This window comes from Vicugna pacos, chromosome 20 (assembly GCF_048564905.1).
Source record: "Vicugna pacos chromosome 20, VicPac4, whole genome shotgun sequence".
Taxonomy (NCBI): domain Eukaryota; kingdom Metazoa; phylum Chordata; class Mammalia; order Artiodactyla; family Camelidae; genus Vicugna; species Vicugna pacos.
Window position 1 is genome coordinate 41,689,153 of NC_133006.1, and position 11,497 is coordinate 41,700,649.

The 11,497-nt window shown below is 48.5% G+C and overlaps 1 long non-coding RNA gene across 18 annotated transcripts in view; it reads right to left on the reverse strand.

Moving 5' to 3' along the window:
• Positions 1–11,327, reverse strand: part of LOC107033044 (uncharacterized) — an 81,366-nt gene extending 70,039 nt beyond the window's left edge. For 9 of the 18 annotated variants that reach the window (XR_012062481.1, XR_012062478.1, XR_012062475.1 and 6 more), the window contains exons 1-2: positions 11,029–11,327; positions 4,420–4,596 (exon numbers count right to left, since the gene is read on the reverse strand). This is a non-coding gene — a long non-coding RNA (uncharacterized lncRNA). Of the gene's footprint in view, positions 1–2,120; positions 2,197–2,264; positions 2,622–3,155; positions 3,350–4,419; positions 4,597–11,028 lie in introns of those variants that run through there. The other 9 variants (XR_012062489.1, XR_012062482.1, XR_012062486.1 and 6 more) reach the window with 8 other exon arrangements.
• Positions 11,328–11,497: the final 170 nt, after the last annotated feature.

Below are 11,497 nucleotides of genomic sequence, written 5' to 3' on the forward strand. Positions count from 1 at the left end.
TTGACTTCACACAGGAAAGAATTCAAGTGCGAGCCACCGTCGGGTTAAGGTAGATTTATTTAGAGAGATACATACTGCATAGAGTGTAAGGCAAGAGAAAGGCAAGGAAAGAGGTGTGGGAGTTGGGTGCTCAGGTTAAGGTAAAAGTGGGTACACACTCCACAGACAGAGTGTGGGCCCTCTCCGAAGGGGAGGGAGTGAAAAGGGCGGCCACGAGCCGCCATGTTGCTGGTTTTTATGGGCTTGGTGGCTTCATATGCTAATAAGGACCAGTCTAAGTAGCCTGGGGAAGGGGCTGGGATTCCCAGGAAGCTGGCCATGTCCCACCCTGTGACCTTTTGCGGCCAGCCTCGGCCAGCCTCGGGGCTGCCATGGTGCCTGTGGGCGTGTCATTCACCATGTTACTATCACAGTGGGCGTATAATGAAGCTCAAGGTCTGCTAGGAGTTAAATCTCTTCATCTCAAGGCCTGCTAGCGGTTGAATCCTTCACTACTTTGATGTTAACTGCTGTGGCATTCCTTGCATGGCTGTGCCCTGCCCCCTTGCATGCTGTCTCAATTTGTTACCAGGGAAAGCAGCAGAGGGGCACGCCCCTCACCCCCTCCTCTGATTAGAACAGGCACTAGCTGGCGTCTGGGGTGAGCTGTAGGAAGGTGTGAGGTGAGGAGGTGTAGGTGGGGCAGGCCCTGGTCGAGCCGGGGACGCACAGAGAGCAGAACAGCTACCGTGACTGGCCTGACCGTGCAGACACACAGTTTGGAGCGCTCCACCTTCTGTGGCAAAGAAGACGCATGCGCTGTGTCTGTCACACTCAGTGCCTCCTGCCCTCTAAAGGCCTGCTGTTTGCTGTGTAACACCGGCTTTGGCCCATCAAAGGAAGAAGGTAAAATACGTTCTGAAGATAGAGCACCTCTCCCTGCTTGCCATATGTCCCCATCTCCCCACGTTCCTAAGTTCCCCACTCCCGACCACTGCAGCCCACAACAGTGGCTCCCAAACCTAGCTCTCCCGAGTCTGCCAGCACGAGTAGATCCTTGCTATTTCCTGATCCAAACAACCAGGCGCTTTGCACAATGAACAAGCATTTACCGTCTCACAAGGCACCTGGCCCTGGGGCCACCGCAGTGCTTCAAAAGAAGCCTGGTTGTGCGGGGATGTTTGTTATCTCAGAGCCCCTGGGAAAGGTACAAATAGAGGTCAAGCCAGCTCAGTCTGCCAAGCCAGGCTCTCAGGGGCTGCATGTGCCCAGCGGGGCTGCCCTTTCCAGGGCTGTTACGGAAACGACAGGCCAGCCAAGAAACAAGCACCACTCGGAGGGTTGGAGTACTCAGCTGTATCACGCCAGCGGGCTCAGAGGGGCTTCCGCTCCGAAGCTCTGAGCACCTCCAAGACGTGCACATGAGGTTTTATAGGGTAAAGTACAAGCTTGGGGTATTCGGCCAATAGGCATGGAACAGCTTTAGCAGCATCATTATCACAAAAGTGGAGGCAGGGAGGCAGCAAACCAACATTCCAAAGCCAGATCTCTCTCTTTGAAAATCCAGCTGGCTAGCAAAAAAACATGAACAGCAAACCTGTGACGGAAAAGCCTGGCTGGGCTAACAAGCGAAGTCACAAATCTAAATGTGATAAGTGTCGGTTTACTGATACAAGTTCTGCCGGGCTAACTCGTAAATCTGAAGTTTAGTGTCAGTTTACTGTGCTAACAAGCTAACTCGTGAATCCAAGCTCAACAAGTGTCAGTAACGTGATCTGTTCCGAATTGATAAGCTCCAGTGTACTGATTCCTTGCTTTTTGTTGTTTGAGCCTTATTGGCTAATAGCCCCATACTTGTAATTAACCCTATAAAACCTCATGTGCACGTCTTGGAGGTGCTCAGAGCTTCGGAGCAGAAGCCCCTCTGAGCCCGCCGGCGAGATACAGCTGAGTACTCCAACCCTCCGAGTGGTGCTTGTTTCTTGGCTGGCCTGTCATTTCCGTAACAAACCAACACTAATTAACTTAGATTCACGAGTTAGTCCAGCAGAACTCAGATCAGTATTCTGATACTTAGATTTGTAAGTTATATTGCTAGCCCAGCCCAGCCTCTCCTTCACATTCCTAGACTTGTGAGTTACCTTGTTAGACCAGCGTGGCTTTTCCTTCACAGGGTAAATACATGTGCGAGGATCAGTGATCACCTCAAGCCTCTTCCTGAAGAAAGAAATGGGAAAAAAAAAGATTCCCCTACTCTCCTAAGACCTGCAGAAGAAGGTGGTCTCTCCTTTCAAATTGATTCTTTTTATTGAAAAGAAATGGAAATTTCAGGATAGCAGAGGGTGTTTCTGGTCCCTTCATTCCCAAACGAAGGCAGACAGTGGCCACGCTGCTTCCGGCCTGTGGCCTGAGGGGCTGTGCTCTGCCAGCGGTCTGGATGGCACTCCTGTGTGTAACTGAGAGTTGATAATCAAGGCAGCAGCATGTCTTCCGGCTGAATGTCTTCACTCTGGTGGGACGCCCTCCAGAGCAGGAAGGTGCTTATGGCCTTCTAACGTGCTCTGGGGCAAAAGTTACGGGCCCGCGGTAACAGCTACCAGTTGGTTCAATGAAGGGCACTTACTTTCTAGTCTTATACTTTTCTAGGAGAAAATGGAAAGCCGATACGGTACAACTACTATACTTCAATTCTTAAAAAAGTTAAAAAAGGAAAGGGAAAGCTAGCTCATATAATTTGTGAACCAAGGGAGATTCTGTTTCCTGAGAAAATTTGCAGAAATAACCTATTCTTCTTCTTTATTACAACATACAGCTTATCTTCTGAGAGATTCACAAGTATTTGGTGAATCTTGGTTAAAAATGATCAACAACTGGCAAGGGAGGGTACAGCTCAGTGGTTCAATCCCCAGTACCTCCATTAAAAAATAAATAAATAAATATACCTAATTACCTTCGCCCCACCCCCCAAAAAATCAGCAACTGGGCATGTGCCCAGAAGAACTGACAGTAGCGCACACTTATATTCAAACACTATTCACGTAGCCAAAAAAGGTGGAAGCAACCCAAACGTCCATCAACAGATGAATGGTTAAACAAATGCTGTGTATACATACAATGGACTATTGTTCAGCCTTGAAAAGGAAGGAAATTCTGACACCGCTACAATATGGACAAACCTGAAGACATCGCGGTAAGAGAGAGAACCCTGAGACAGGAGCGAAGGGGAAGGGGCAGCACCACTGAAGGGATGACGCAGCAACTGAAGACAGGACGTACACTGGTTAGAACCCAGACGGTGGAAGATCTGACTTCCAGTGGACCTTGAGCCTCATGGCACACCCACAGGCGCATGACAGTTTCCAGGCTGATCCTGAAAGGCCAGAAAGCAGGCGGGGCCCGATTCCAGGAAATCTCTGCCCACGTACAGTTGGAATAATCCTCCCACTCATTAGCACGTGAAATTCCTGAGCCCATCAAAACCAACAAGCCCCAGACTGGCGGCCAGTCTCTCTTTCCTCGAGGACTGCATGTTCCAGGGCCACCTTGTGCCTCTCGTTCTTGCCTTTTGAGACAGCCTGGACTCTGTCCATAGAGAGATAAATCTACCTTCACTCAGCTATGGCTCGCTCTTGAATTCTTTTCTGTGTGACGCCAAGGACCCCCACTCGACAGGCTGCATCCCAGGGACCGCCTGGGGCTAGGGCCAAGGCCACGCTCTCATGCTCCATTTTCCTGCAGCAATCCAATTGCAGAAGACAGATATGCTATGATTCCACTCAAATGAGGTGCCTAGAGCAGTCAAATTCACAGAGACAGAGAGCAGAACAGTGGCTGCCAGGGGCCGGGGGGCAAAGAGTGGGCAGTTACTGCTTAGTGGGCACAGAGTTTCCCTCTTGTTAGATGAAAAGAATTTTGGTGACTGGATACACAATGATGTGACTGAACTTGAAAACCACTGAATCTTGCACTAAAAATGGTTAACAAGGTAAATTTTATGTCATGTGTATATTATCATAATTTGAAAAATCAATGATAATTACAATTCATTAATTTCATCTGATCCTTTAATAAGAATCTCCACGTATTAATGTCAGATGGTCTTAGACTCTTAAATACATTTTCCTGTGAATTTTCCATCATACCTCTCTAATCTTTAATCTTTTTCCATTTAGGATTTTTTTTTTTTTGGTTGGGGTGGGTAATTAGGTTGATTTATTTTTAGAGGAAGTACTGCGGGTTGAACCCAGGGCCTCATGCATGCTAAACATGCGCTCTACCACTTAAGCTATACCTTCCCCCCAGTCCTTTTCTATTTATATCAAATTCATTTATCCAAATTCAATTTAACGTGGATTAGATTCACTTGGATTAAAATAATAAGGTGTCTGACTTTGGGCACAATATTTGTAGTTTCTGACTTCAGAAAAAAGTATGGCTTACCAGAAACTCTGTGGGTACGTGTTCACCATTATCCATGTTCCTGGCTCTCTGACCACCAGCAGAGGAATCAGTGAGAGAACGCCGTGGTTGAGAGTTGGCGCTTCCAGCTCGATCAGCCACTTAAGAGCCGGGGGACTCGGGCAAGCTTTCAGGCCCTCTGTGCTTCAATTTCTTGATCTGTGAAATAACAGAAACAGTTGTACCTACCTCTGTGGCAATTCTGGATAAAATATGTGGCACATTGTGGCTTACTGACACTGCTGAAATGAAGTAACTGAACTCAAGAGTTACTGAACTCCTACTGATGCTGTTTTAGCAAACATGGGTCCTGAGACCCTCCCTCCCTGGTGGCTTCCTGGACCGGTTCTGCTGGAGTCTCACCCTCTCTTCTCTGTCTCAGCACAAAGAGTGGACACCTGCCATTCCACAGCTTCTCCCCAACAAGGTGGTCACTCGGTGGGTGCCCACGGCTCTGCCCAGAAGCTTCAACCACACTACAACAGCATCCTCTGCTATGCCAGACACATAATAAATGATCAAAAAATGTCTGCCGAAGGAAGGAATGACTCACTTGACCAACCAACCAATCAGTCAATTTTCCGGCCTTGCTAAATGCTGCCAGTATCTTAATGAAGCAGGTGACCGTGGTAGATGAATGGCAGGCCATTTCTTGCACATCAGTCATGTTAATAAATGCTTTGTCTCAGCTTCCTGTGATTGACAACACTCTAATGTGTTAATTCCAACTGGCCTGGGTATCCATGGAGTCTCTGCAAAGTACAGAATTATACTTATGAGAGCTGCCTGCAACTATAATTGGGCTGAAGATATAGGGCGACATGGAACGTGTACTACATCTCTTCCCTGAAATTCCACAAGTGCTTACAATGAAGAGAGTTATTCGAGATAATAATCACAGGATAATAAAGTAGCACACTGGTTGGGCTGGACGTGTGACTTTTCTGTCAACGAGCCCACTCCCTTCACTTTAATTCGAATTGTCCAGCAAGATCAAAGACACTGTTGAAGGAGGCAGTCTAAAATGAATCATTGGTCCTAACTAATCAACAAAGATCTAATAGCCTAGCTGAGAAGCCAAGACATACCTCAGACATGGCATTGTCAAGTACAGGACTGCCCGACGCAGGACTGGGCAGTGAGGGTGGGGGAGTCCAGCAGAGTGCATCAGGACCAGAGAAAATCCAAGAGGTCCAACGCAGACCAAACACATGAGGCAGTGTCAAATAAAACCAACAGAAATCAATGATTTGAAGCAACCGTTGTAACCTTCCTCTATGAAGTAAATGTGAGTGCTTCTGAAATGAAAATAAATTGTCAGCAGAGGAGGAGAAACCATAAGGAAGAGCCAAATGAACATTTCAGAACTGAAAAACAGAATGTCTGGGGTGGGGGGAGTATCGGGGCGGCTCAGCAGCGGAGCAGAGATGACAGAGAAAAGTGCCCGTGAACTCGAAGACGGATAGGCAGGGATTATTCAGCCTGAAGAACAGACGGAAAAAGGACTGAAGCACACAGTCACGAGGACCTGTGGGGCAAAACCCCCATCACTGGATCCCTGAAGAAGACAAAGACACTGTGACTGTCAAAACATTTGAAGAAATAATGACTAAAAACCCCTCAAATTTGGTAAAAGACATAAATTTATAGATTCAAGAAGTTCAGTGAGCCCCAAACAAGAGAAACTCAAAAAAAAAAAAAAACTAGAACAAACCCACGTTACACAAAAGACAATGAAAACCAAAAACTAAGAAAGACTCTTGAAAGCAACCATAGCAAAATGATGCGCTCCACCCGCGTAGGGGACCAGTAATCCACACATCACAGACGCTCTGGGAAACAAAGGGTTCCTCCTCAGAAACCATGACAGCGCTGGAGCAAAACCTTCCAAGTGCCGAAAGAAGCCCCAACTCAGAATTCTACACCCAGGGAAAACACCCTTCAGTGGTTACGGTAAAGCATGGGTATTCACAGAAGGAAAGTGAAAGAATTCACCGCCAGCACGTTTGCTCTCAGAGACATTACTGAAGGAAGTCAAGGCTGGAGGGGAATGTTCTCAGAGGGGAACACGGAACTTCAGGAATAAAGAAAAAAAGGTAGAAATGATCGATGTCTGGTTAAGTGACAGAACTTACCCAGGACCTCGTACGTGCGAAGCACACGCTCTACCCCTGAGCTATACCCTCCCCCAAGATAGAACTTTTAACTTCTTTCTTGTACACAGAGGACAGTCTGGGTCACCTTTGCCAGTGGACAAGGATGCCCTCTGTTCTCTCAGCCATGGGTGCCATTCTCTGACCTCCTCCAAAGCCTTGAAATCAATGTAAATTATATAACATTGTGCTGAATACACAGCTTACGATTTTACGATTTTTTTGTGGCTCTTCTCAGCTGCCTTTTCTTTCTTTCTTTTTTTTTTTTTTGCAGGGGAGGTAATTAGGTATTTATCTATTTAGGTATTTATTTATAACAGAGGTACTGGGGACTGAACCCAGGATCCTGTGCATGGTAGGCACGTGCTCTACCACTGAGCTACACCCTCCCTACTTGGCCTGACTTTTTATAGTAGCCACTGCCCTTGTTCTTTTCTATGCATGTGGACAGGTTGTGAGTGAAGCACTGGTATAAAGAAGAGAAACTGGGATGACTGGAAAAACTGTCATTTCACGCACAACAGTATCTATCAGTTCCCATCATTCTCAGAGGCGGTGCCTAGGGGAGATTCCTTTGCCAGCTGAGAAGCAGTGAAGGAGAACTAATAAAGTGGCCAGGCTTAGGCTAACCATTCTTGGCCTTGCACTTACTATCTGCTTTCAGATGGTCAGCAAGTCTGACTGCCGGGACACTGCTCCCAGCCCCAGGCCCAGCGAGGCCCCTGTTTACCTTACTCTGGTAACTGAAATCTACAGTCATGTTTGGATTTTGAGTCACTCCCCCAGGAAGGGAGCCACAGGATGATAATCTCAGGAGAATGGCCAGAACGCTCTGAAGTTCCTCCTGGCACCTGAGGAGTCTGATCAGATAGAGATCAGCCTCATGACACGGGACAGACATGCCAAGATTTCAGAGGAAGATTTACCAGAGACTTTTGTTAATTAGCATCATCACTAAGCCCCAGCCAAGGCGGGTTCCCAGTTTGGAAGGCACCAGCTGTGAGTCCCCTTTGCCCAGGAAAGTGATAAAGCTGCCTCTTAAGCTCCAAGACGTGGTCTCTGAGTTATTTGGCTCGTCAGGGCGGGAGTTGATCTTTCAGCAACAGTAATCCGCAAGCACGTGGTTGCCCTGATGTTTGTGCAACACTCAAAACGTGGTTCCAACAGTCTTGGACGAGTGAAGATGTCACACGGGCACAGGGAACTGAGGCTAAGGTGACACGGTGAAGCCAATGTTCACTTCTGAAATGTCTTTCTTCTCTAAATTACAATTGGGAATAAGGAAAAACACCCAAAGGCATTTGATTCCAGAGCATTATTACTAATACCTCTGACATGAATATATAAGACTGTGTTGGAGAATAACACAAAGCCTAACTAGGAAAAAAAAAAAAGGATGAATTTGGGAAAGAAAGCACAGCAGAAGCAGAGGTTTAACTGATCTCAAGAAATGTCGCAGGGAACAGTTACGATCCAGCACACGGAACATGGACAAATAATCTTCAATGATCAATAAAAAAAGACAGTGTATTCTCCCCACGGAAGTTTACAGAGTTAAATAAAAGTATGGTCTCCTTGGTACCACTTTTTCCAGTTTGCTTTACTGCAGGAACCTAGCAGCAGAGAAATCCTTTCTCCCTGAGTACCACTCATGGCAAACAAAGTATTTCAAAGCACAGAAACACTGATGTTGATTCCTCTGACAACTTAATAAACAGGTAGCAATGTGCTCACAACATATTGTCAAATGTGGAAAACTACAGCCTAGATAGAAACTGTCAGCACACACACACAGAGCATTCTGTGTCAAGCTGTGTGTCAGGAGAAGGCACACGGGGCTTCCTGGAAGGGGAGACGTCCCCCAAGGCGTGCCCTTGGGCGGTAAAGCGGCAAATTACTAACCAGACACATAACCTAGTGACAGGTACTCTGAGACAAAGAGAAGCCTGGGGAAATCGCAGGAGCTCAGTAGAGGACAGACCCAGCCAAGGGTCAGAGGGGACTTCCTAGGTGACACGGGGCCTGGACCGACAGAGCGTGAAAACACAGAGCTTCGGAGAGCCTGGGCGGCCCGAGCTCACCTGGCACAGAGGGCTCACGCGCGGGGCAAGCGAAGCACACACTGGCAGTCAGGGCCAAGTCGTGGGGACCTTACAGGTCAGGCTAAAAAGTCTGGATTTGTTCAAAAGACAGAGGTCCCCCTATAAGATTTTTAACCCTAGAGGAAGACGAGGGGAGAATTCTGAGGACCGTGTCAGGTTTACAGTGTAGGGCAAGCAGTCAGGAGGCAGGACCAGAACGGACTGCAGATGGGGGCCGAGATCAGCAAAACTGGAAAGTGGCTGTTCCAGTACCCCGAGTGACGGCAACCCAAGCACAGCAAACCAAACATGATATGCACGTGTGTAAGACAGTGGTAGACGGAAAAGGGGGAGAAAGATGACAAAAATATTTACGAGACAGGACCACCGTGACTTGGCAACCAGCGGAAGTGACACATCAGTGAGACTGAGGGGTTTCGGGCACTTCCCAGCTCCGAGCTTCCATTCTTAACTGAACGATGGTGTCAGAGTGGTTCCTCGTGTGAACGCGGCAGACTTTTCACATGTCCTAACAATAGCATCTGATGGTTTCCATGTTGGAAATTAAAATCATCACTGTGACTGACGGAGAGTCATCAGTGAGATTCCACTCTGTGATCTTAACAAATAAACATTCAGCCCCAACACTGAAAACAACTGTGAAGTGGACATAACTGGCCCCTAAGATTCATCTCAGCACGGGACAGCTCCCCCTGGGCACCTGTGACCACAAGGGGGTGCGTGGGATTCTCTGCACGCACAACAGGATCAACTCCCCTCTGAGGCAGACCCTTCTCCTGCAATAAATACTCTAACTTAGGATCTAACCCGCCAGGGCATTCCCCCACCCCCCCACCCCGCTAAAGCCTTCAGAAACACGGGGAGAACCTGATCATATAATAGGGTGGCAGTTAGAGCTTCAGATGAGGTCTTGGCTGGGCTTCTGCATTCCTTAATCCTACCTAGAAGCATTACACTTCGGGGCACATATGACCGCGCTAAAAACCGAAGAACCAGACACATGGGTTTTATCTTCAGTAGACCTCCACTGCCCTCTACACAGAGTACAACCTCCTCGGCATCCATACAACGATTGTCACGATCATGTGGTGCATTACACAACTGTGGTCTCCAAACCCAAGGCCACAGTAACCACGTTCCACTGGCATGACCTGGATCCTGATAACAAAGGACCAAAGGTGGATCCAAGATGAACTCTGCCAGGAATGTCTGTCTTCTCAACCATCTCCCTCACTCAAACACTGGCAGAGAATGGGCCTGCTGTACATGACAGCTAGTAGAAATTCAACTGATTTGTCCAATAGGAAAAAAAATTCCCCAGAGGCTGTCTTACTGAAGGACGGCAGCTAGTTTTATACCTAACCCTGCAATCTAGTCCTGCATTCTTTTTTACACTCGCTGTATAAATCAGTCTGTCAAATTCTTTTTTTCTGCCATCATGCTGTTTCCCTAATTAATGAGTTAAATAAATCTTGACACACGCTCCTTCTACATTTTTTAATGGATACTTTCACCAAAATAGCAAATTTCCCATATCGCGTTTTTCTGTGTGAAATACAGTAGGTGTAAGCCCGAGAAGAAAGAGTTCACTTATGAAGTTTCACAATCCAAATATCCTTACCAGTCAGACATTTTTTTAAATTAATATTCCTATGAGCAGTGTTTCATCATCTGGAACCCAGTGAACCTTCCAGTAGCTGCAAGTTTTGCTAAGCGTTTCCATTACCTCCCAGAGTTACTTAGGTCAGTCTGAGAGTGGGTCCCCGTATTTTGAGTCTCAATTCAGCCTACCAACCATCAGCTTGTAATATCTGAAGAAAGGTTCATAGAATGAGTCCAAATGGTTCTACCAGGACTTCGATCTTGCCCCTACCAACACTATTACTCAGACCTGCCTGAGGGAGCGCAAATAACAATGAGCCATCAGCACAGAATCATGAAACTGCTTGGGACTCTGAGCACTTACCAAGTCTTTGGGTAAGTTTTGGACCTCACATTACACATCAGCAAAACAGGGCAACACCATTTTCCCTGCAGGGTTGCTGAGAGAATTACATTTAGGCTGGCTCCCTACAGGCGTCAGCTTCCTTGATGTAAAATCGGAGTGGCCCCGGGCACCCGGTTCGAAGCAGTTAAGGTTTCCCCTCCTGGACCTGGGCGAGGTGACGGCCAAAGGCCCCTCCAACCCTCAGGGTGTCTTCCTCCGCAAAACAGTGTGTTGAATGCTTTGGCAGAACTCAGCTTTTTCCGATTATCTACCCGGAAAAGACGGGTTTACACTGTTCGACAAAGCACTTCCGATGCCCGGCGCTGTACCAGGTCTGAGGCCCGCTCACCTTGCGGGGTGGACACGCGCTTTTCACTCGCCCTCAGCTGTCTCCCCGCCTCCTGCCTCCAGTGCGGGCCGTCCACTCGGGCTCCCCGCCAGCCCGCCGGCCCTGGGGAGAGCAGCGCGTCTCCGGCAGCCCGGCCTTCGCAGAGCTCGCGTCTCCCTCACAAAGTCGCTCCTCCCAGGGCGCCGCGAGGCGCTGGGATACCCGAGGGACGGGCGAGCACCTCCCGCCCCGTCCGGCCCCCGCCGCGCCTGCGGGTTCCCGCAGCTTCCAGCGGCTTCCAGAGCCTGGGCGCCGGCCTCGTCCCGCCCCCGCGCCCCTCTCCAACCTATCACGCTCTGCCCACCCCCGGCGTCACCCACGGCGTCACCCCCGGCGTGCTGGCCCCGCCCCGCCCCTCTCCAACCTATCACGTCCTGCGCCCCCCCCCCCGGCATCGCCCTCTGCATGCTGGCCCCGCCCCACAATGGTC